The sequence below is a fragment of the Cibotium barometz genome, chromosome 20 (assembly GCF_041138505.1).
Source record: "Cibotium barometz isolate CiBa-2024 chromosome 20, ASM4113850v1, whole genome shotgun sequence".
Lineage (NCBI taxonomy): Eukaryota > Viridiplantae > Streptophyta > Polypodiopsida > Cyatheales > Cibotiaceae > Cibotium > Cibotium barometz.
The window spans coordinates 48,221,326-48,247,709 of NC_141065.1; positions in this window are offsets into that span (position 1 = coordinate 48,221,326).

The following is a 26,384-nucleotide window of genomic DNA, read 5'->3' on the forward strand; positions in this document are numbered from 1 at the left end:
CGTGCGCTCCAGCAGCCGCCACCTTTTGTCCTTGCCAGCACCCGTCGGTGCTTCAGCCACGCCAGCCCTTACCAGCTGCGCTCACCAAAGCCCACGCTGCCTGCTCTTGCCTCCACGCACCAGAGCCTCCCAGCTTTTTTCTCAACAGCTACCTCTCCTTTCAGGCTTCACACTTTCGCTTTTTCTTGCAGCTGCGCCAGAGAGCCAGACCAACAAGGCGGCGTCTTTACACTCCTTTTGCCCGCCTCTGCAAGGGCAACTCCTCCACAGCAACCTCTGCTTTTCAATTAGAGCCCCCTACCATCACAAACAAAGCGACCCTCTTTTGTCTGCAGCAGCAGGCGCCGACTCGCCAGCTTCTGGATTTCGCGCTGGCAGCAGCTCACGCCTCCACATGTTTTTCAATTTTATGGCCATGTTTTATATCATTATTCATTTTTTATTTCCTCTAATGCCTAAGAGATGGCCACTATCCACTTCCCATTTCACACCAATGCTAATTGCCACCTTGGCCCCTTTATCTCTAAATTGCCCCCCATGCCTTCCATACCTCCAAATGCAACTTAGTGCCCGCTCATTTCTTTAGGGACGCGTACACACCGAGACGGCCATCAAGCAGCTAAAGTCACCCCTGCTGACCTTACTCCAGACGGGCCTGCACGAGCCTTAAAACAAATCCATCCACACTGAACACCTGGCAACGCCCTCAGAAACCAAGCTTTTCACAACTGCCATGCACACGTATGTACACAAGCCAAAAAACGCCTGACATACTTTGCCAACCCCCCATCTGCTAGAGCATTCATGCTCAGCAACATTCAGCATAGTCCGATAGCTATCCACCAGGATCAAAAGAAAACAGCAACTTACCATCCCATTCCCCAGCATCTGTTAAAAACACCATGGCTGCATCACTGCATACCAAACATCAACCACATCCAGAAAATCTTTTCTGTCCATGATCAGCAGTCCACAGACTCTGACCACATAGCATCATCTTCAAGCCTTTGCTCTTTACCCACAACCAACCTCCCCGTCTTCAAAACCTGTGGCATTGCAGCATTTAGCATCCCATCCATCAACACCTGTGAAGGCCAAGTTCCAGCATTTTGACCTTTCTGCACACTAAAATCCACATCCTTTCCAATGGGAGTGTCCATCAGCACTTCCATCTCTACTGGTTCAAGCATCTCTTCACAACCATTCAGCTCAACTGGCTCAGAATCCTTGTCATCCATGCACTTTGCCTTCAGCATTTCAGCAACCCGCAAAGAAGCCTTGGCTACACTCTCAGCCATATCAGCATCCATCTCCACCTCTGGCTCCTGTTCATCAAGGCTAGCAACTTCCCATATATCATCCTCAGGCACAATACTCACCTCACAATGCTCTTCATCAGCCAAATCCACATGCAACCTTCTTCAGTGTTGCCAACCCCCCTGGTATCATCGTCCAAAGACTCCCCAGCACCTAATCCATCAAATGGAAGAAAATCCATACCATCCATCGCAGGTACCATATCACCATCAAGCTGTCCCAGAAAATCCAAGATGAAAGGATCTTCCTCCACGCTCTCCACATCCGCATCACGCATCATGTATTCATCTCCTCTTCCTTCTCCTCATCAGCCAATCCCAAGGCATCATCCTCTTTGCTTCCATGCACATGCATATCATCCAGATCCCTGTCATGAACAGCCACGACATCCAAATCTAAAGAAGAATCCACTGGCAACTCCTTATCTTCACTTTGCTCCTGCACCTGCTTCTCATCCACCTGCACATGCTTTAAAGACTTTGGAAAAAAATCAGAAGGCATATAGAACATCCCCCTTTGCACCTGTATAGGCCTTTGAGGCTCCTGTCTAATCAAACTTTGCATAGGACTCTTATCCACCTCAACCAAATTTACCTGCATATCCCTTGCAAACATAACATCTTCATACGGATAAATACCCATTTCCATCTGCTTCAAAACCTTGCCTTCCTTTTCCCTAGCAATGCTAACTGCATCATCAAATGACTTGGGATTCCTCAACTCAACCCTGACCCTCAAATGAGGTAGCAAACCATCAATAAACAAGCTCTTCTTCAAAAACATTGGAGGAACTTCCTGCTTCAATGTCATACACCACTTACCCCACAAACATGTAAATACCTGCTCAAAATCATCCAGTGATTGTCCACGAACCTGCTTCAAGATGCTCAACTCTTGCCAAATCACACTAGCATCCTCCACTTGCTGAAAATGCTCCAAAAGACCTTCTTTCAACCTGTCTAAGGTCAAAACACCAGCATCCTGTGCTTCAAAAGACCTTCAATGTCATACACCACTTACCCCACAAACATGTAAATACCTGCTCAAAATCATCCAGTGATTGTCCACGAACCTGCTTCAAGATGCTCAACTCTTGCCAAATCACACTAGCATCCTCCACTTGCTGAAAATGCTCCAAAAGACCTTCTTTCAACCTGTCTAAGGTCAAAACACCAGCATCCTGTGCTTCAAAATCCTTAAGCCAGCTTCGGGCATCTCCCTTCAAGAAAATCCTTATCAGCTTCAAAACCTGCTCTTCATCTGTGACATGGTTGCTAATGCATGCCAACTCCATCTGCTCCAAAAAGTCAACCACATCTTCTCCCTTTCTGCCATGAAACTCCGGATAAGACCACATCATGACAACCTGTACCAATCCCTGTGGAACACACGCCCTTCTAGTAGGCAAAGAACAACGCCTGAGCAATCCTCAGTGGGAGCACCAGAAGGATGTGAGGTGAAAAAAAGAAAGAAAACCCTGCCTCTATAGCCCTTCCTCCTCGCAAACTTGGAAACACTACCACGAACGGGGGCACCACCAGCCACCAGCTAGAACACTCTCTCACACTTCACCACCCAACCCACGCCAGAAAGACAGCACAAAACCGGGGCACCATAGACAAAGCAAAACACCCAGGAATATATTTCCAGTTACAATACTTCATACAAGCTTCTCCCGACACAGAAACCTTACTCACACAACCATAAAAAACTCACTCAGGCCTGTCTCATCACTGCCGACGAGGATACACCACATCCCCAATCACCACATGATCCACTCGCCTGCCTTCTGTACCAATCACATCAGAATGAACCCGGCCACTCTCACTCTTCAGAAGGCGCCCCACCAGCTAACCCTCAACTCTCTGCAGCCCATCACTTCTGCATGTGTCGTCAGCAGCACAGCAGCTACCCAAACCCGTCTCTCTCTCAGTCTGTGCTGATCCTCTGTCAGCCTCACCCTTGAACACTTCTCTGCAGCTTATCTGCAGTGCTACTGACCCACCACCAAGCAGCAACACGTGTCTCTTTGCTTCACTCGGCACCCTGCTCTGTCCACAGCCCTGTCTCCTAGGCGGCCCACACCAGCCACCAGCCTTCTACCATATCCACAGCCACACGCTGTCCACCTGTGTTCAGCGTCCACTCTGACTGACCGAACCAAGGCCACACCACCTCAGTCCGTCCAGCCTTCACGGCTCTTTACTTCACGGCGGTCCTCCACTAGTCGCTCGCGAGCCCTCCTGGGCATCCAGCCTCTCCTTCACGTTGTCCTCTACCCACTGGTCGGAGCTGCTTCACTGGATCACCTGGCTTTCCACACGGCGGCTACCTTTCTTTGCTCTCTCTCCTCACAAGAGAGGTCTTCCTTTACAAGGCCGCCTCTTCCTACGACCTTACTCCTCTCCTTCTTCCGTCGTTTTTTTCCAGCCAGCAATCCCTCTCTCTGGCTCCCTATTCCCTAGCAAGGCGGTCCACACCTTCTACTCTCTCCGCAGAGCAAGCCTTCTCACCTGGGCCCGAGCTCTCCTTTCCAGACGACTGTCTCGAAACACCAGTCCACACTCAGCTTCTTTGTCGCCAGCGCAAACAATAGCCAGCCACTCAACTTCTTGTCTTGCGCTAGCCAGTCACCTCAGCCGACCAACACTCCTCTGCAATGCTTCACAACAAACCCAATCATCACAAGGTGGCCACCTCAACAATCGCCAGCCTTCAATCCTCTCATCGCGCTGGACAGCCTGTCAACCCACACGTCATGCTCTCCATCCGTCACATGCAGCAGCTACCCACTGTCTTCGCTGCTTTTCACAAGGAGACCCTTGCCTCTACATCAAGGCCACACCACACAGTGATTGGCTGTCCGCTCCAGGGCGCTGCTCCTCACGCCTGTTTTGCCTTCGCTCGCTACCCTTCCCATACACGCGTGCGCTCCAGCAGCCGCCACCTTTTGTCCTTGCTAGCACCCGCCGGTGCTTCAGCCATGCCAGCCCTTACCAGCTGCGCTCACCAAAGCCCACGCTGCCTGCTCTTGCCTCCACGCACCAGAGCCTCCCAACTTTTTTCTCAGCAGCTACCTCTCCTTTCAGGCTTCACACTTTCGCTTTTTCTTGCAGCTGCGCCAGAGAGCTAGACCAACAAGGCGGCCTCTTTACACTCCTTTTGCCCGCCTCTGCAAGGGCGACTCCTCCACAGCAACCTCTGCTTTTCAATTAGAGCCCCCTACCATCACAAACAAAGCGACCCTCTTTTGTCTGCAGGCACGGACTCGCCAGCTTCTGGATTTCGCGCTGGCAGCAGCTCACGCCTCCACATGTTTTTCAATTTTATGGCCACGTTTTATATCATTATTCATTTTTTATTTCCTTTAATGCCTAAGAGATGGCCACTATCCACTTCCCATTTCACACCAATGCTAATTGCCACCTTGGCCCCTTTATCTCTAAATTGCCCCCCATGCCTTCCATACCTTCAAATGCAACTTAGTGCCCGCTCATTTCTTTAGGGACGCGTACACACCGAGACGGCCATCAAGCAGCTAAAGTCACCCCTGCTGACCTTACTCCAGACGGGCCTGCACGAGCCTTAAAACAAATCCATCCACACTGAACACCTGGCAACGCCCTCAGAAACCAAGCTTTTCACAACTGCCATGCACACGTATGTACACTAGCCAAAAAAACCTCTCAGAAAAACGCCTGACAATTAGCATAAGATTTTTGTGACAAAGATGTAAGAACAATATGATGTTCCACTGTCAATACCTTGTCAATGATCCCAATCGATATATAACATCCCTAATACCCTCAGTCAAACAATCGTCGCTCGATAACAAGTGGCAAGACGTGCTGCACACAGATTAGCTCTAGTGTTAATAAATAAAAATGTAATGGCACCTTCATTAGAAATTGACGATACATGTTAGAGAGGCACCATACCTTAATGAAGTTATGCCAGTCGTGTGTCTTTAGACCCGAAAGAGAGTTATCATCCATGGTAAACATGTTTTGCAATGAAGCACCAATAAGTAATATTTCCTGTCTCCTCATTGATTATAGGCCATAGTGATCGTTTGCAGTTGCAAATCTTTAGGTCTGCCCTTGCAGCCTCTGTATCCTTGAAGCCCACAAGATGATTCCAAAGCGAGTGTGCAACATTTTTAAATATGTGCATGGGATCAAGCAAATGAGTTATTTTTAGATCTTTCCAATACTCCAACATATACCATATGGAGGAATTCTGTGCCATTGATTTCTTGCCTCTCGACGACTGCCGCAAATCATATTCGTCATCGTTATCCCTTGCAAGTTTTGCCTCCGGATCTATTAGAGGTCCGTTTGTCCACTTGAGGTACCAATCTCTTGGAGTCATTCGCGTTGGACAACGTCCATTCTCCACTTTGCCATTAAAATGTCTCGCATTCGCTTTGAAACGTAGCACATGATCTGGAGGCAAAAATCATCGGATGTCGAAGGTATACATTTTTACTCAAACTTCGACTATATTTGGAGCATAGCCAATCACCGCATGGTGGACATGCTTTGTAACCCTTTGTTGATAGGCGTGAGAGAAACAAAAATTATTTTTATGTTTTCAACATCCAAATTTTTTGATTGTATAAACAAACAAACAACTAAAGAGCCCTGATGTACCTAATGCAAAGCCATAGGCAGGATAGTCATGTATTGTCCATGCTAAAATGCCACGAACCTTGAAACTTCTATTACCCACAGGTTTTGACATATCAATAACATTTACTCCTTTTCATATTTGTTGCAAGTCATCAATGAGCGGTGCAAGATATACGTTGATGTCTTTAACTTGCCGCTTCTCTACATTGATGCAAGATTGATGCATCGTTTAAATTTGACATTTTTCAAATAGAAATGAGTGTGCTATTTAGAAATGAGAATATTTGTCACATACCAGGAATCAACAAAGACAATATTAAATGCTCTTTCTTTATTGACATGAATGGTGGGATGTTGTAGTTGATAAGAACTACGGGCCAAGTTGACCACTTGCTCGATCGCATGGAAAAGGGATTGATTCCATCCAAGCCAACTCCAAATTTTATATGGCGAGGCTCCCAATGAAACTCTGGCCATGTAGCATCGATATGCTTAAATGCTTTGCTATCGCTTGGAATCCTCATGACTCTGTCTATACTTGCATTTCTTGAACTCCAATCCATAAGCTTGGCTATTTCGGGGCTGCGGAAGATGTGTTCAACTCGTGGTGCCAAGGGAAAGTGTCGCATAACTTTCATAGGGACATTCAAGGTTCCTGCCTTGAAACGAGCAATACCGCATTTGGGACAAGTGGTTGCATTTTCATACTCTCCACGATACAAAATGCAATCATTGACACATGCATGAATTGTGTTGTATTCGAGTCCAAGGGATGCGATCATTTTCTTTGCCTCATCCCTCGACTTTGGGATCACATTGTTTGATGGTAGAATCTTGTTCGAAAGAAGCCTACCACTCAATTGTAAATATTTAATGAGCACAAAAGTGATTGAGAGCCATTATTTTTATGCAAACAAAATACAAATATAACTTACGATAGTAATGCAGAAACCGATGCATTACTCCATTGGTAGCGTGTTTGGAGATTCAAGATGAGTAAGGTCACACTCAATCTTGATATGGATGCACCATTGTAGATGGGCCTTGAAGCTTCTTCTCGTAAAAATTTTTCATGAGGACAAGTTTCTTCTTCACTACTTGCTTGGAACCAAACGTCGATAAACTCATTGATGTCATCATCAACATGTCCCTCATTGGTCACTTTTTCTCTGCATTTTGCATTGTACTCATCTCTGATAAAAAACAGAAGCAGGATGTAACACACACAAGAGAAGCAAACCCTAATCCATAACCATCAATCATAAAGAAGGAGAGAAGCCATAGTCACCATCTCTAACACACACACAAAAGGGAACACAACATAGTGTTATGTCCACACTACAAAGTAAACCTAATGTAATGTCCACACCACACATGACCAGCTGGACGCGGTCATAAACACACCACACGATATCTATCTACCATACTGTCACTCTGTCAGCACCCATGTGCTATCCTCCAGCTGTATACGAGCTTGACATTTCAACACTCCCCCTCAAGCTCGATGTATGTCCATCTCTAGGACGCCCAATCTAGTACGGAAATACTCAAACTTATCCTTACCAAGTGCTTTGGTAAAGATATCTGCAACCTGCTCATTTGTCTGCACATATGTCAAATCCACATGCCCATCTAGCACCTTCTCTCTGATGAAATGATAGTGGACCTCAATATGTTTGGTCCTGGCATGATAAACTGGGTTGCTAGCAAGCTGAATACTACTCATGTTGTCACAATGAATGATAACTCTCATATCACTCTGTATCCTGACATCATCTAGCAACTTCTTCAACCACATAGCCTCACATGCAGCTATGGCTGCTCCACGATACTCTGCCTCTGTGGTAGATAAAGCAACTGTAGGTTGCTTTTTACTGCTCCAACTCACAGCTCCACTACCAAGGCTGAAAACATAGCCACTGGTAGACCTCCTGTCATATGCACTACCGGCCCAATCTGCATCTGTATATCCATAGACATGCATGTCTTTTCCTGCCTCATAGAAAAGACCATAATGCGCGGTAGTTTTGACGTATCTCAGAATCCGTCTCACAGCATCCAAGTGAGGTTTACGAGGACTCTACATAAACTGACTCACCAAACCAACTGCATAACTGAGATCTGGCCTCGTAATGGTCATGTAGATAAGACTACCAACCATTTTCCTGTACATGGTGATATCATCAAGCTCATCACCCAAATCAGCCCTAAGCTTCATGTTTTGCTCTAATGGTGTCAACATTGGTTTGCATGCTGTCATACCATACTTTGCCAGCATGTCAAGTGCATATTGCCTTTGCACCAACCATATACCCTGGCTTGTTCTAATCACCTCAATGCCAAGAAAGAACCTTAAATCACCAAGGTCTTTCATATCAAACTCTTTGCATAAAGAGGCCTTAACCTCATCAATGCCTTTCCCACAATCACCTGTGATAATCAAATCATCAACATAAATGACTATCATCACGATACCATCATGTGTCTTCTTCACATAAAGTGAAGAGTCTGCATTTCCAACCACAAATCCAATACTGACAAGATATCTGCTGATCTTGTCACTCCAAGCACGAGGTGCTTGTTTCAAACCATAGAGTGCTTTCTTTAACCTGCAAACAAAAGTCGGATATTTTGGATGTACATAACCTTCTGGCTGTTCCATGTACACCTCTTCTTGTAGTTCACCATTCAAGAAAGCATTTTTTACATCCATTTGATGTAAAGCCCAACCTTTTTGTGCTGCTAGTGCAATGATAGACCTCACTGTAGCCATCTTAGCCACTGGGCTGAAAGTTTCATCATAATCAAGACCATAAGTTTGTGCATATCCTTTAGCGACCAGCCTTGCTTTATGTCTCTCTAGGCTGCCATCTGACTTGCACTTTACCTTATACACCCATTTGCAACCAATTGCATTCTTTCCTTGAGGTAACTCAGCCAATTCCCATGTATCATTTTTGTCCAAAGCATTCATCTCTTCATCCATGGCTTTCTCCCATACAGGCTCTCCAATAGCCTCTGTATAGCATGTAGGTTCCACATGCTTTACCATAGATGTCATGTATGCATAGTGCATAGCAAAATCTCTATATGTCAATCTTTCCACTGGATATCTGACTCTCTGGGATCTCCGCAATGCATGCGGGTCACTCTGTACACCTGTAACTCTAGCATGTGGTGGCACATATCTGTCCTGCCTAGCACCAGGTGTGCGTACAACAGGTATCCCGAGCTCCTCATCCAAACTCTCTGAGCTAGAGGACTCATAACCTGTGATTCCAATTCCTTCGACTTTCTTCTTGCCTTTATCCATAGCACTACTCCCAGTGCTCACACTCTCATGCCTCAAACGTCCTGACCATGGACGTACACTGCTACTACTCTCAGCTTCTGCTGCTGCTGGCCCAGATATAGTAGTAGAACTAGAACTTGCTTGAGATGGCAAGTTCACAGATACATTAGCCTCAAGTGAGTCAATCACTCCCTCATCTTTTGCTTTGTACCAACTAGCAAGCTCATCAAACACCACATCATGTGAGATGACTACTTGTCTAGTTTGAGGGTTATAACATTTGTAGGCCTTTCGATCCTGTGCATATCCAACAAATACACATTTCTCTGCTTTAGGATCCAACTTCCGTCTTCTTTCATCAGGCACATGAACATAATCTACACATCCAAAGACTTTCAGATGTCCAATATCTGGCCTGTAACCTGTAAGCTGCATCTCTGGCGTGCTTCCATGAATGGCTGCTGTAGGTGATTTGTTCAAGATATACACTGCAGTAGCACATGCTTTTGCCCAATAGTAATCTGGCATGCTCTTTTCATTGAGCATTGCCCTTGCCACTTCACATATGACACGATTCTTTCTCTCAGCCACACCATTCTGCTGAGGTGTATACCTGCATGTCAACTGTCTTCTTATCCCATGCTTCCGCAAGAAATGCTCAAATGCTTTTGAGGTGTATTCACCACCTCCATCTGTTCTCAAACATTTAATCCAACAGCCATATTGCTTTTCTACAAGAGCTTTGAAATCCATGAACTTTTCCAGCACTTCACTCTTCTCTCTCAGAAAATATATCCATGTCATCCTGCTGAAGTCATCTATAAATGTCACATAGTATAGACTTTCTTTGATAGATGGATTTTGCGCAGGGCCCCATACATCACTGTCCACTATTTCAAGTGGCCTGTTACTCATATTTCCTTCCCGAGGAAACCTCAACCTTGCCTGCTTTCCAAACTGACAGGCTTCACAAACATGCATATGTCCATCATATTTGAATCGAGGCAATCCACTGACAATGCCTCTTGTTTGCATGTTCTTTAATCTCTGTATATTGACATGTCCAATCGTCTTGTGCCACATGTCAATGTCCTGCACAATCCCATTGCTCTTTGAAAACATGGCTGAGCTCAATTCTGGTATGCCTGCATCCAATTTGAACAACCTTCCTTCCTTCTTGCCCTTGGCAATCAATCTACAGCCATGCTTAAAATCTTCCACAAAACAGCCTTTCTCATTGAATCTTACTTGTAATCCCTGCTCAACCATTTGGCCTACTGATGCCAAACTCTTTGTAATGGATGGTACATATAACACTTCTGACATATTTTTCACATTTCCATCATGCATCTTCAAAGGCACACTGCCAACATGTGTTATAAGATGCTGAGTATCATCTCTTGTGACCACATAACCATTTGTATCCAATGGTTGCATCTTCTCAAACCACTCACCATGACATGTCATGTGGTTTGAGGCACCTGAATCCATATACCATGACTCATCTCGAGCATTCTGAGACTCCATTGTCCCCATAACGTGCTTCATTGCAAAAAGATGATTTGAACTCCCATCATTGTTACTGGTAGATGCATAATTTCCATGTTGTGGTCTTCCATTCCTCACATCATTCTGCTTTTTGTAGCAATCTTTTGCCAAATGTCCAAGTTTGCCACAATAGTAACATTCAATCCCATTCAAATTTTGTTGAGGACCTTGCCATCGTCCTCTACCACGAGCACCTGTTCCAAATCTCCCCCTATGGGATTGAAATCCACGACCTCCACGTGATCCAAATGATGACTGTGAATTCTGAAAATTCTGATTTGATTGTGGTTGAGTAGACCTGTCATTCCAACCACGTCCTCCACGGCCTCGAGGGGTAAATCTCCCCCTGCCTCGAAAGCCTCTAGATGAGTAAAAAGCCTGATTTCTTGCATGTTCATCATTGCTTGACGAGGATGCACCACCTGTAACACTCATACCACCAAGGCCAAGCTTCAATTCTTCCACAATGAGCAATGACACAAGCTCATTAAAGTCTGGCATTCCTCCCAATCTTACTGAGATGGAAGTGTCAAAAGATTTGTATTCTTTGCCTAAACCACGCAATGTGAGAGCAACCAAATCATCATCATCCATTGGGGCATGGATTGATGACAAGGAATCTGCATAACCCTTGATTTCCTGAACATACTCATGTATACTCCTATTCCTTCGTGTTACACTGTGAATCTGTTGCTTTAGTTGTATCTTCCTTGCACCAGTGTCTGTCTCATACATTCGGCACAATATACCCCATGCTTCTTTCGGTGTATCTGCATCTTGGATGTGAATAAGCAGGGCATCTGTTACACATATGGAAAAATAATGCAACACTTTCGAAGACCGCTCTACCCATTGCTTATGAGCCAGTAACTGAGCATTATTTGGTTGAGGAGGTAGGTATGGCTCCGGATCTTCCTCCGAGACGAGACTCCATAACCCTTTGCCTTTCAAAAAACTCTTCATTCGAAACTTCCACACTTGAAAGTTAGTGCGGTCAAGCTTCTCGCCAACAATCTGTATCGGACCATCTCCCATTGTTGCAAAAAAATAGAGTAGATGTACCCTTTCGATCACAATGTATGAAGTACCTGTAATGCTCCAAATCTCTCCAAATCACATCAAATGCTTGAAAATTTTGTGCATTAACATCCCACAATGATTCACTAACAATGGACACTCGATCAAAGTTGAAACCAAATGATACTCCTTCAAAAAAAAATTTCTGGTTTTTTTCTCGCCAAAGAACCAGTCAAAGATCTTGCTCTAAATCCTTCAAATATTGTCCAAATGCAATGATCTAACTTGCAATGGCTTCCCAACACATTGCTCCAACATATCCTAGAAGGGTTTGATCCAATTCTTCAAGGGGTATGAGAACCACCAATTTTTGTAACCTCTGGTTTGAATTTTTCTGCAACTGTCAGGTACCACCTCTCACTAAAATTGCTCTATCTCTTTTAAATCTTCTCCAAATCCAAAACTTTTTTGATTCAAAAGTTTAGCAACTCATAGGACTCTACTTGTACCAGAGGAATTAGGCCAATTTGATATAGACAAGGATTAATGCCTTGATTAAAAATGCTCTGTTTCTGGACAGACTTTCTGCAAACCTGCACACCTCTGATAAATCACTTCAATGAGCTCCAAATACATGAAATGAGCTGCAACCAAGCATCACAAGACCTTAGCAATGTCTTTGCTAAACTCCCCAAGCTTTAAAGCATTCAATTTGGTGTCCAAATGAGTGAATTAGACTAGAGTCTTTGTAAACTGTCCAAGAATCTGTATCTTCATGCGCCGCCTGCTCTAGGAGCTCTAGGAGAGAGGGGAAATCACAATTGAAGTGACAAGCTTCTTAGCAATGACCTAAACTACCTTGATCTTGAAGAGTTTAGCTCAATTTTGCCTCTAGCTCCTGCAATTGGGGTATGTCCACTGTTTTTGTGAAAAACCAGAAACTTTTGCATAAATCCACTTTCTCTTGATTTTACTCAATCTGTATGCATCAATCTGCTTCAAGATTCTGTATGTTGCTTGTGCCCACTTTGCTAATACATGTGCAAGCTCAAATACACGTGCCTTTGTGTATACATTTGCCAGGAGTACATTCACTTCAAGCTTTCCATGAAAGCTTTAGAGAAAAAACCAGAATTTTGCACTTGCTTTATGCACTTCAATCTTCACTGAACCTGCTCTTTGACACCTGCAATCCGCAGAGGGGGTCTTGCTACACTCACCAATGGTCCTTAGCTCTCAGATCTGATGCCGGTGTGTGCTCCACAGCTTTCTTTTGCTCCACAGCTTCAATGGCTTCCTTCGCAGCTTTTTCTTCTTCTTCTCTCTTCTCTCACTCACTCACACAACTCAGCTAATGAGCTCTTGGCTCTGATACCATGATAAAAAACAGAAGCAGGATGTAACACACACAAGAGAAGCAAACCCTAATCCATAACCATCAATCATAAAGAAGGAGAGAAGCCATAGTCACCATCTCTAACACACACACAAAAGGGAACACAACATAGTGTTATGTCCACACTACAAAGTAAACCTAATGTAATGTCCACACCACACATGACCAGCTGGACGCGGTCATAAACACACCACACGATATCTATCTACCATACTGTCACTCTGTCAGCACCCATGTGCTATCCTCCAGTTGTATACGAGCTTGACATTTCAACAATCTCTAAGTCGTTGATATGTACTTGGATCTTGTGTACGTAAAAGCCTCATGTACTCCTCTGGCAAGATATGGTGACTTCGGTGAGAGCTAGATACACCCTCAACATCTGGACACTGCATGAATAAACATAGTCTACATGAAGAAATGATTTAAAGTAACAACAATCGAATTATTAAGTGATATAATCATAACATGAAGAAATGATTTAAAGTAACAACAATCGAATTATTAAGTGATATAATCATAACATTAAAACCCTTTTTACAACACAATTCAAGAATATTAGCAGCAAAAATCTATACTCAAGATAACCTTAGACAAGACACTAAAATACCCTTAGTTGTATTACTGACGAGACAATGAAATATATCATCAAATAGTTGTCAAAATTAAATACTGATTGGGCTACAAAGCTGGATACATTATTTGAAACATACATAATTTAAGAGGCCGACACTTTATCTCAAATTTCATTCTCAAAGAGGGGCTGGTGATGGCCGACGCCATCCATAATTTACAAATAATTCCTCGCCAGCTTGTAATGATCTTGTAGCACACACTACTATATATATGGGTACATCTCTAATCATATAACATGGCTCGTGACTATTCTCACACTCCATAAAGTTACAATTTGTTCTCTCATTTCTCCCTCTACTACTATTGATTAGCCCTGCTATATTTCCTTGAGCATAGGATCTTCCATCAATATAAGGATGCAGTTGACCATGAGACTCATGTTCGAAAAGTTCTTGAGATTCTAAGGAAGCACCAACTCTTTGCCAAAAAGAGCAAATGCACTTTCTTTGCCGACCACGTTGAATACTTGGGATTTCTGGTATCAAAAGATAGAATTTCTCCAGATTTTGCAAAAGTCCAAGCAGTCATAGATTGGCCTGAACCAAAGACACTGAAAGAAGTCAGAGGATTCTTGGAATTGACTAGTTGGTATAGGATTTTTATACCAAACTATGCTATCCCTATCACAAACTATGTTGAGTGGCAAGCCATGTATCTTGAATACATGTTCCATGAATTTCTTGGCAATGTGAGAAGCTCCATAAGTAATCTTTGAAGCAATGAAATGGGCTGATTTTGTGATTCTATCTCTTGGGAAGTACAAGAAGTTATCCCCCCCAGATATTGTGGACCATATCTGATTACAAAGAAAGTAGGTGACTTAGCCTACGAACCATATTGTACACCATATCTGATTACAAAGAAAGTAGGTGACTTAGCCTACAAACTTCTTCTGTCTCCTCATCTCAAAGTTCATAATGTATTTCATGTAAGCCTTCTAAAGATATATGTGCCAAGCCCAAATCATGTACTTGATGATGAAATCCTAACCTCTTCAACCCAAGGGGGGGCAGATGGAACTCCAACCTGAAGAAATTCTTGATGTTCAGGAAAAAACTCTCAGGAACTTGGTAAAATGGAAGTTCTATCCTTTTGAAGATGCCACCTGGGAGAATGAAGCCAATCTTGCAGGATTACCCCCAGTTTGCGAGATGAGGACATCTCGCATTTTTCAAGTGGGAGAGAATGTAAGATTCTTCTCTAGCCTCTCAAGATGTCCAGCATCTTCCCCTTTAATCAAATCCCTCTTCAGAAATATAAAAGATCTTGTTTCTACCAGCCTAGAGAGAGAAAATCTTCTAGAGAGTGGTAATTCAGTTTTTAAATATTTTTGGATAGAAAAATATCTCATCTTATTAAATACGTTCCCCTGAAACAGAAGTTCAAAAAGATTTTCAGAAGGTGCATTAGAAATTAAGTATAATCTGTTCAAGAGATTTGTTCAAGAGGCATTATCCTGGGGGTCAAGATTTTTTCGAAATTTTAAATTGAGGTTCCTATGGACCAATAAGATTCATCCAAATGTAGGGAGGAGATAAATAGAAGAATAAAAGGAAAATCTCCCAAAAATGAGTAAATACTCACATAAGATGAAGAGTTGACTAAGGACAAGGTTAATAGTTAAAAAAGAGAGATATTTAGGTGAAATGATGCATTTTTGACACCTCAGTATGGGGGAATTCCCGTCATGAAGAGAGATATTTAGGTGAAATGATGCATTTTTGACACCTTAGTATGGGGGAATTTCCGTCATGAAGGAGGCACCTATTTCACATGCTTGAATGAGTTTTAAACTCCCAAATAATGAGATATTTTTATCTCTCCTCTCTCCTGTTTCAACTAGATCCAAAAAGTGGACTAAACTGACCCAAAAATGGTCAAAAATTGACCAAACTGATCTCAAAAATTCTAGAATCAATTGGTTTGGTTAGAAGCTCACTTTTTCCTATAAATAGAAGCCTTGCCCTTTGTTGAAACTCAATAGTGTTTTGCACTGTTACCCTACCTCTCCCAAGTCCCAAAAACTATGAATTTTACTCATAATTCTTTAGTTTTTGACCTTCCCTCTTCTAAAAGATTGGTGGCCACTCTTGTTTTAAACAAGAGTAGATTCCTCAAACCATTAAGCCAAAGGAAAGCTCTCAAATTATCTATGTAAGTTGGAGATTCTACTCTTTTCTATTTCTTTTATGGTTTTTTATGATTTTTGTCTTCTCTAAATTGAATGGATGTTATGCCTCATTGAAAAAAAGGCATTCCCATCTCTTCTTTAGTAAATCCAACCATTCTTTATCTTAGATGATTGATTATTGTGGATAAAATAAAGTTTTTCATAATGTTCTCTTAAATAAGTAAAAAATATTTACACTAGAATGATTTAAATACTCTTGGTGAACTTCTAATTAATTTTAGTGAGTTAAAAATTAAAAAATGGTTAGCCATACAAAGGAGGTTATGGTAAAATTTTCTAAAAATTTGTGAAATAAATTTTATCTTTTATTAATCAAAAAGAGTAATCCCCATAGTTAGAGTATTCTAAAAGTGTCATTTTCATTCATGCATAGAGATGCATATTGATTAATTTTTATAAAAGAATGATTTTCAATAGAATTAAATTCTATGAAAGATACTTACTGATAAATTTTTTATTATGAAAGTGTTACTTTCTTCATTATGGATTTTTATGCATAAAGTATGCATAAAAGATTTTTTTATATAAAAGTGTTACTTTTATCATTATTGATTTCTATGCATAAAAGTATGTATAAAAGAATATTTTTTTATTATAAAAGTGTTACTTTTATCATTATTGATTCTCTATGCATAAAAGTATGCATAAAAGAATTTTTTTTTATTATAAAAGTGTTACTTTTATCATTATTGATTTTTATGCATAAAAGAATATTTTTTTATTATAAATGTGTTACTTTTATCATTATTGATTTCTATGCATAAAAGAATTTTTTTAAATAAAAGTGTTACTTTTATCATTATTGATTTCTATGCATAAAAGAATATTTTTTTATATAAAAGTGTTACTTTTATCATTATTGATTTCTATGCATAAAAGTATGCATAAAAGAATATTTTTTTATTATAAAAGTGTTACTTTTATCATTATTGATTTCTATGCATAAAAGAATATTTTTTAATTATAAAAGTGTTACTTTTATTATTATTGATTTCTATGCATAAAAGTATGCATAAAAGAATATTATTTTTTTATAAAAGTGTTACTTTTATCATTTTTGATTTCTATGCATAAAAGAATATTTTTTTATTATAAAAGTGTTACTTTTATCATTATTCAATTCTATGCATAAAGGATTTTTTTATATAAAAGTGTTACTTTTATGATTATTGATTTCTATACATAAAAGAATATTTTTATTATAAAAGTGTTACTTTTATCATAAATGATTTTTATGCATAAACATATGCATAAAAGATATATTTTTTTATATTAAAAGTATGATTTTCATCATAAATGATTTTTATGCATAAAAGAAATTTTTTTTATATTAAAAGTGTGATTTTCATCATAAATGATTTTTATGCATAAACATATGCATAAAAGATAATTTTTTATATTAAAAGTGTGATTTTCATCATAAATGATTTATATGCATAAACATATGCATAAAAGAAATTCTTTCATGATAAAAGAGTGATTTTCAACATAAAGGATTTTTATGATGATAAAAGTGTGACTTTCATCTCAAAATTGGATTTTATGCATAATTAGATGCATATAGAATCTTTATAATTAAATAAGGGATCTCCTTAATCCTCTGTTTAATTTTTGTAAAAATTAAAAAATGAATAAGTAGATAATATGTGAGAAGAAATGCTACCGTTTCATATTCACTAAGATGGTAATGAGAAAATTCAATTAAACTATCGAAGTCATAGATCAAGATAAATGATTATTTTATTCCTCATAAGAAATTCATGTTTTAGAAATCTGTAAGCAAATATTCGTCGAACAAAATTTAGAAAAAGAGAAATTGAAATAGTACCTTTCGAGAAAGATAGTTTAGGAAGAATCTTTCCAGACCCAAACTTTGATTCAGACTATTGACCAAGACCTAATTCCTTCGTCAGTTTCAATCAATGTGACAATGTGCCCAATTCACGAAAAATGCACTCAAATCCCCCACCAAATCTGAAACTAAGTTAAGACTTTTGATTTTGATCTTAGGATCAAGTTAAGACTTTTGATTTTGATCTGAGGATCAAGCTAACAGAATTCCAGGAATTCTGTTTGGAATTCAGACCTGGATCTAGAAGTATTGGGATACAGATTTAAGATTATTCATGGTTTTCAAACAAAATCAAAACTGAAAACTTGCATAGAAACCCTATTTTCTTAAAGGACTGTCTTACGCCAGAAAGCTGGAGGGAGCATTTGGCATATATGTTTATCTAAGGGAAGTTCGGTTGCAACCAGGGATTTCACTAACGTAAACAAGAACATGTGAACATGTTAATAACATATGTTAATAACACAAAAAATCTTGTGATCACATGTTATATTCACAAAGCTTTCACAAGGGCCTTAAAAAATTATCGTTGTCGGGCATAAAAAATATTCTTAGGTGGCCACTGACCTGCTATTATGTGAAGATGGTAACATGAGAACATGTGAATAGCTTATTCCCATGTGTAGCCAAGCTTTTAAGGGATTCCCAAATGGCAAGTGACCTGTTATTTTTTGAACAGTAACATGAGAACATGTGAATAACTTGTTCACATGTGTTATTATCACAAAAAATCTTGTGATCACATGAATATTAAATCCCTAGTTACAACAGCTAGTGGGGAGTGTTCGAGGGACAGCTCACGCGGCAAAAACCTACCCAGGCCTGGATATGGTAAAAAATGTTATGCTTCCGGTTTGATGGGTGAGGGCCGACGAAGCGGTCCTCCCTGAGTAAAGTACCAGGACACCTAAGGAGGATACTGGAGGGTTCTAACCAGGCAATGCACGGGCTCGCAGTGCTTAGGACACCCATACATATGTCGAGGAAGATATATATATGTATGTTGACGAAATGATTATTGTAATCTGTTACTGGATCTCATTGCACTGGTCCCAACGGAGAGTCCAGAGTCGTATTGTTTTTGTGAAACAAAGGATTGAATGGAAATTTTGAGTTATGAAATCTGTGATCATATATGTTTTGTCAATGGATTATTTTTTTATATTAAAGTTTTAAAGAGGAGTGTGTGAGTATCTGTTTTCTAAAGCTAAAGTTAAGAAAGGCATTTCAATTATGGGTGGGTGAGTACTTGTTTGGTTCCACCGATTCCAGTGGCAGAGTGGTGGCTAACCCATGGGCCGGATGGGGTTAGGCTCGAATCAGTAGAGTTTTAATAATCAAACTGAAAAATCTTAGGATTACACTAGGATTCGAGTAGCTAATTAATTTCTCAATTGAGTAGATCAACGACTGTGCCTGATCTTGATTAGGAAAAAAGCATTGAAATTACTCAGATGATCAAATTATATCAGTGATAGTTTTCTTCTATCTGGTTTATTCAGGTGAAGGATAGTTTAGAATTGATCTCGTTAGAAAATTTCGTTAAGAAAATTCAAAAAGGTGGAATCGTCCTCGCTTTTCGGGCATGGGAAATTTTCCCGGTTTCAATTTTTGGAGTGACCACCAGCCTAGTCTCGTGCCTGGACATTCGTGGGCGAGGCCCCGAGTGAGAAACCCTACCCCGCACATGAGGGGGCTGCTTCCGCTGTCAGCTACCGGGAGTCCGCCGGTGCGCGGAGGGGGCAGAGGGATCTCACACATAAGAGGACCATTATTGGAATGTGAAATGCAAGCCTAGAAATGTATGCACGGTTTAGTGAGATGTCCTCTTAACTTAGATGGCTATTCAATGCTCCAAATCCATTCTTCGTACATCCTTTTTTGTGATTTTTTAATTTTGGGTTCCTATGCTTCATAATAGCGCTAGGACTTACATATTCTTGCTCCATGCGTTGGTGTTGTCTTTACCAAGAGTATTCATTAGTGTCACGAATCTTGATTATAAAGTTATAGTCCACTTAGCAAGAAAGTCTTTGATAGTAGTAATAAAACCTTGGCCTATCATAGACCTATGCTCTCTCTCTCTCTCTCTCTCTCTCTCTATTGTGCACACAATAATTACATACACACATGCTTTCTTGTTTCATAAAAGATCATATTCTTGTTTAGTTAGAGCATAGCACACATGGAATAGAGTGCCTATCAAAAAAATTTATTTCATTCATGATCCTTATCAATGTAGCGCTCTGTCTTTTGAAACTTGTGTGATACAAAATGAGGAGATCTCTTTTCATATAGGACCATGTATGGAAGTTGAAATGCAAGCCTGCAAGTGTATGCACGGTTTAGTGAGATGTCCTCTTAAAGTAGATGGCTAGCTGATCCTCCAAACCCATTCTACTTACATCCTTTTTGAGTGATTTTTTAAATTTAGGCTCCTATGCTTCATGATAGCATGTGTTTACATGTGTTTATATGCCATGACTTACATAATCTTGCTCCACGAGTTGGTGTTGTCTTTACCAAGAGTAATCATTAGTGTCGCAAATCTTGATGTAAAAGTTGTAGTCCACCTAGCAAGAAAGTCTTTGTTAGTAGTATTATAGCCTTGGCCTATCATATACCTATGCTCTCTCTCTCTCTCTCTATATATATATATATATATATTGTGCACACAATAATTAAATACACCCATGCTTTCGAATAAAAAATCATATTCTTCTTTAGTTCAAGCATAGCACACATGGAATAGAGTGCCTATATAAAAAAATTAATTTCATTCATGATCCTTATAAATCTACCCCTCTCTCTTTTAAACCTTGTGCGATACAAAATGAAGAGATCTCTTTTCATAAGAGTACCATTATTGGAAGGGGAAATGCAAGCCTGCAAGTGTATGCACGGTTTAGTGAGATGCCTCTTAAATAAGATGGCTATCTAATGCTCCAAATATGTTATGCCAGTTCCTATCAACAAAGTAGGAAAATTTTGTGAGGACGATCAGGGAAATGCTACCCTCCCATTAGAAGTGCGAAAAGTAGCTTCAACTGCAATACTTGATAGTGGTGCAGGAGTGGGCATTGTGACAAGGTCCATTTGGGAAAAGTGGGGCAAACCAGCTATTAGGAGTACCAGGATGTGCTTGCAACTAGCAGATGGAAACTTAGAACATCCCCTTGGGCTACTTGAGAACATATTGGTCACCACATGTGGGATTGAATATGAGCACACCTTTGCAGTAGTGGATTTTAGAAAACATCCAAACTATGAAGTGATATTGGGTAGACCATTCATGCGACAATTTCAAATGATTCAGGATTGGGGATACAATTATTTGTACCTCCAACATGATTCTCTCATCACAAGGGTCAACCTAAAGAATCACTCGAAAAATATACCCTAAAAATATATATACAAGTGAATCGAGACATGACGTGTCTACAGCCATGTGGAATGCTTGTTGGTAGGACCTGGGGTTGTCTTAGCACCTTGGGGTTGATGCCTTGGTTTCCATGGGGTGAACACTGATGTCTAAAAGATTAAGAAAAATCTTAAAGGACTCTATCGCCTTGATAGATGTTGGTAGGACTCTGGGGTACATTATGGGCCCTGGAGACCGATGCCCTCATCTTCATGGGGTACTCCTTATGTCAAAAAGAAAGAAAAGGGTCTGTCACCCTTGAGATACTTAGCGGCCTTCAGATTCTCTTGGGGCGGAGGTCTCTTGGCCATTGCTTGGGTCTCATTGGAATGGAACCTTCCTCTTTATTCATCTTTTATACACACACACACACAAAAAAAAAAAAAAGAGAGAGAAGAGGTCCAATCACCATTGCTCATATTTAGGAGTAGGTTTGCCACTTAGGAATAACTTAAATACTTGTAGGACATTGAGACTGCGGTCATAACCTGCGGTGTACAAGCACACTTGCCTTTGCATAGCACTATCTACCACTTAGTCTCACTTTGACTAGTCTTTACTCACCTCTTTGTGCACTATCTACCACTTAGTCTCACTTTGACTAGTCTTTACTCACCTCTTTTAGCACTCTTTAAAACTCTAATCAGCCTTTTACTTGTATGCTCACGTGTGAGATTGTCATTGCTGGTTTTTTTCTTTTCTTTTCTTTTCTTTTCTTCAATAAAAAGCTTTACTTGTATCCATTGTTTTTTTTGCAGCTTTTGCTTCTACCGCGCTCGAGGACGTGCGTAAAATAGGAAGGGGGGAGTGTTGCGTGACGAGTGGACGAGTGAAGATCAATGCAAGGATGCAACAAAAAGATGCTTAGGGCTCTTGTAAAGAGTTCCAAGTTGTAGATGAGTGTGGGAGTGGGCTTAACAATAATCCCACATGGGAAATTTTGGGAGTTTTAGAGTTTTTGTATAAAAAGTGGCTCATTTGAGAGCTTATGGACACATTGGGCTAAACTCATGTTTGAGCTCTCTTGAGACTAGCTCTCCCTCTTTTTCCATAGAGGTGCAAGCTCTTCTCTCTCCCCATCTACATTATGGTATGAGCAATGTTCTTTTTTTTAATTCAATGCAATGCAATGAGATGATGTTTGTTTGTCTCTCTTCTCATGTCTATTCTCTAGTATGCATGTTTCTTTGTTGATAGCTTCAAGGTTTGTGTGCATGCTAGGGAAGTAAGAGCTTGGGAATGAAGGATGCTTTGAGCTTGTGTATGCAATAGCTTAGCTTTCTTCTTGTTTTGGATGCATGAATGAGTGGGATGATGAGTGAATGAGTATGGCAAGATTGAGCTTGTGTATGTGTTAAGTCTATGTCAATAGTAGTAGTATTCTTAGCATTCTCTCCAACCATCAAATGGATAAGCTTTTGTGCACCGGTACGGGTTGAATCCCTAGCTCCGAAAGGGATGCAAATCCCATTGGATTGAGCTATACGTGGATCATGCTACTCTTGCTACAAGTGAGAGAGTTTTCTGTCTCTCCAGGGTGGCCTGCAAGATTTTGAGAACTGGGTTGAACTGTGCGGAAGCAATTAACATGATGTCTGACTGAATGACTGATGGAATGAACATGATCCAAGGCTGGTTACCCTGTAACGCTCTGATACCAATGTGGCATGTGAAGCTTCGACTGTAGTAATCACAACCTTAGTCTAACTAAACTACACTTAATGATGTTTAAGAGATAGACAAATATGTGTCAATGCAATGCAGCTATATTAGATGATGAATGCGGTTACAATGAGATCCAAAGGGATGTATGCTGTCCTAGATGATGTCTACCCCTCGAAGAGAGGGAAACATGCTGAATAATGATGAAGGATGGCTAAAAGATGGCTGTCCTGACTCCAATGCTGAGTTCCACCACTTGTATGCTGGTATCCCTCTATGTAGGAGTTGGGAAGATGGCTGAATATGCTGATGCGTGGATGCGCTGTTGTTCCCAGCCCTCTTGGTGTAGAAACGCTGAAGGAACACACTGTTGGATGCTGAACTATATCCCCCTTTGCTCCTAGGAAGGAAAACGCTGAAGAGATCTAGATGTCTATGCTGAAATGATGCGTTTGTTTATATATGGGGAATTGGTGCTGGTCGGCCAGCTTGGCTGCAGCAGTCGGCCAGCTCTGAATATGCTCACGACTGCCATTTAAATGCCATAAATGCTTTAAAGGCTGGTCGGCTGACTTGAATGCTGTCGGCTGCCTCCACAAGCCCTAATGCTTTTGTCTAGATGGTTAATATGATGCTACAATGCTGAATCCAACCCATACCATGTGGTACATGCTAAAAACATTCATTTAAATGTCCATAAAATGCCTGATAAATCTTGACTAAATGCCTGATGATGCCATGCCATAAAATAAGGCCATGTCACTGTACACTTGAATGGTGTGCACGTGACAGCAATGGCATGCCACATGGAAGCTCTGGAAGCAGAAGTTTGCGAGGCATAAACAGAGGCAAATTCCCAAATATCACCATTGACATCACATTGAATCACCATCCATCTGCCATCACAATCATTAAAGGCAAGCTGTGGCTGCAGTTCATGTCTGACCAATATGCAAAGACCCGAGAAATGCTTAGTACCTGCATAGTGGATATCATAGCCCCCAAAATAGCCAAAGAGAATTAGCATGTGAATGAATCCATGGTGATGGCTGGAGGAAAGAGTATGTCATCCTAACCGTTAGGTCAGAAAGAATAACAGGACGAGAATTTGAGCCCACCGGGTGTAACTGCCAATCCTGTAATCTGTCCCTGTTAGATAAAGGAGGGATGGGAAGAAAAGGCTGCAGCAAGTCAGCAATTTTCCTCCAAATGAACCTGTGATGCATGGCTAGTGGATAGGAAGCCATAGCCCAAGGGAAGGAAAGCATTTGACCAGTAGCATCAACAACATCATTTATGCACCTAATCCCCAATTTGCTGAGATTGTATGCCCGAATTGGCTCTTGCAGGGTCAATGGAGAATCAAAAACAGCACTCCAGTAAATGCTTTCCTGCCGAAGGTAATTGGCATGAGACAAAAGGAAGGGTGCCCAATGAGCATGCGAAAGGACCTGTTTCCAATTGCAAAATAAGTGAAGTGGCAAAAGGGCAGCCTGGGGATAGAACCTACAAATCTGCCCAAAATGACCTCCCAGTGATCAGTGATCCATGCACCATGTCCAGAAGTGCGTAAGGCCGTGCACATGGTTGCAAGCATATGAGTCCATGGCTGCGTCTGACGAAAAAAGGTGAGTAGGAGAGGAATTTTCCTTGCCAAGACATGATGTGCAATATTCAGCACATTCAATCCGCCATGCATCCTCGGGGAACAAACTTTTGCCATCCGCATAAATCTTAAAGCTTTAGCACAGAAAACTTTGTTTTCCATAACAGCTCCATAGCCTGAGACATGAAAGCAGAAGTGTCCTGAGAGGTTCAATGTATCAAAGGCAAATAGTACTGAACATAGGCCATGATAATCGACTCGACAATCCGGAGCCTAACATGGAGTGGCCAAGTGGAGAGCTTCCAGTAGTAGTGGAGATTGGCATGAAGTTTGTCAAAAATCCACTTTAACTGTTGTTTCCTAGTGATGTACCAGCCAATAGGGTAACCAAGATGGCGGACCACATCATAGGGTTGCATAATGTGTCCGGGCCATAAAAGAACATGCCAATCATATAAATGCAGAGGTATGAGGCTAGATTTGTCAAAATTGACATGCCGGCCAGCAGCCATGCCATATATAGAGAGAGTGTCCATAAGAGTCTTCAACTGCTGTGGAGAATTATGCTGCATAAAGAAGGAGTCATCTGCATATGCCTGAGCCATAAAGGGAGGGGCTCCAGGAATCTGAAGACCAATGAGAAAGTCCTGCGCAGTAAGATGATCCAAGTATCTGAGAAGTGGGTGAGTGGCAAATGGCATATAAGAGGGCACTGATGAGTGGACACCCTTGTCTGACCGAACGACCCAAGGACCAAGATTGAGAAAGATGATTGCCAAGGATGCATTGGGATATAGAGTCAACATACAAGCAGTAGATGACATTAGCCATTTTTGGCCCGAATCCCATCTGAGCCATTGTCTGTGAGATAAAATCCCAGTTGATCGTGTCAAAAGCTTTAGCAAAGTCCACTTGCATAATAAAAACATCTTGGTTAGAATATTTTGCATATTCAATAGCCATGAGAGCATTGCCAATATTATCATGGATCTGTCGCCTGGGAACAAAGCCATATTGCAAGGGATGCAGACCCTCATAAAGCACTTGCAAACATGCATCAATGTGATGGGCCTCCAATCCATGAGATGCTCACACAAATTCCGCTTGGGGATGAGTTTAACTATGCCATGCTTCCATGATTGGGGGAGTACTCCTGTATGCCAAGCCTCATTAATCATTTGTAGGATAACACCTTTAAGGTCTTCCCAAAAGTGTAAGCAAAATTCCACCGTGAGGCCATCATACCCTGGTGCCTTACCAGTGCTGAGATGGGACAAGGCATCATCAAGCTCCACATCAGTGAAAGGCATATCAAGTTTGAAAGCTTCCTGTGGGTTGAGAATGGGAAGAACATGCTGTAAAAGAGTATCCCGAGCTTGTAATTCGTGCAAAGAAGTGGTAGCAGGGGGTGCAAACAGTTTCTGAAAATAAGAAAAGCATTCATGTTGGAGCTCTGAGAAAGACCGAGTCCATTCACCATCCAGTTTACGGACTCTAAGAGGCAAGAGGTCTTCCTCCTGGAAGCATGTAACCCTTGAAAGAAAGATTTTGAAGAGCAACCGTTATCCATGAATTGAGTCAGACTTGCCCGAACCTGCCACTTGGCCAATGTCCATCGGTCATTAGCTTGCAAGAGAGCTGTTGTGACTGAGACAGAGTGTCCATTTGTTGAGAGGAGAGGGGCTGCAATTGGGAATGTGCAGTCAAGGACTGAACTACTACTTTGGCATGCTGAACTTTAGCTCTCCAGTCAGGCATGAAATTACTCCCATATTCATGAATAGCATGCTGAAGCCTGTCCACAAGGCGTTGCCA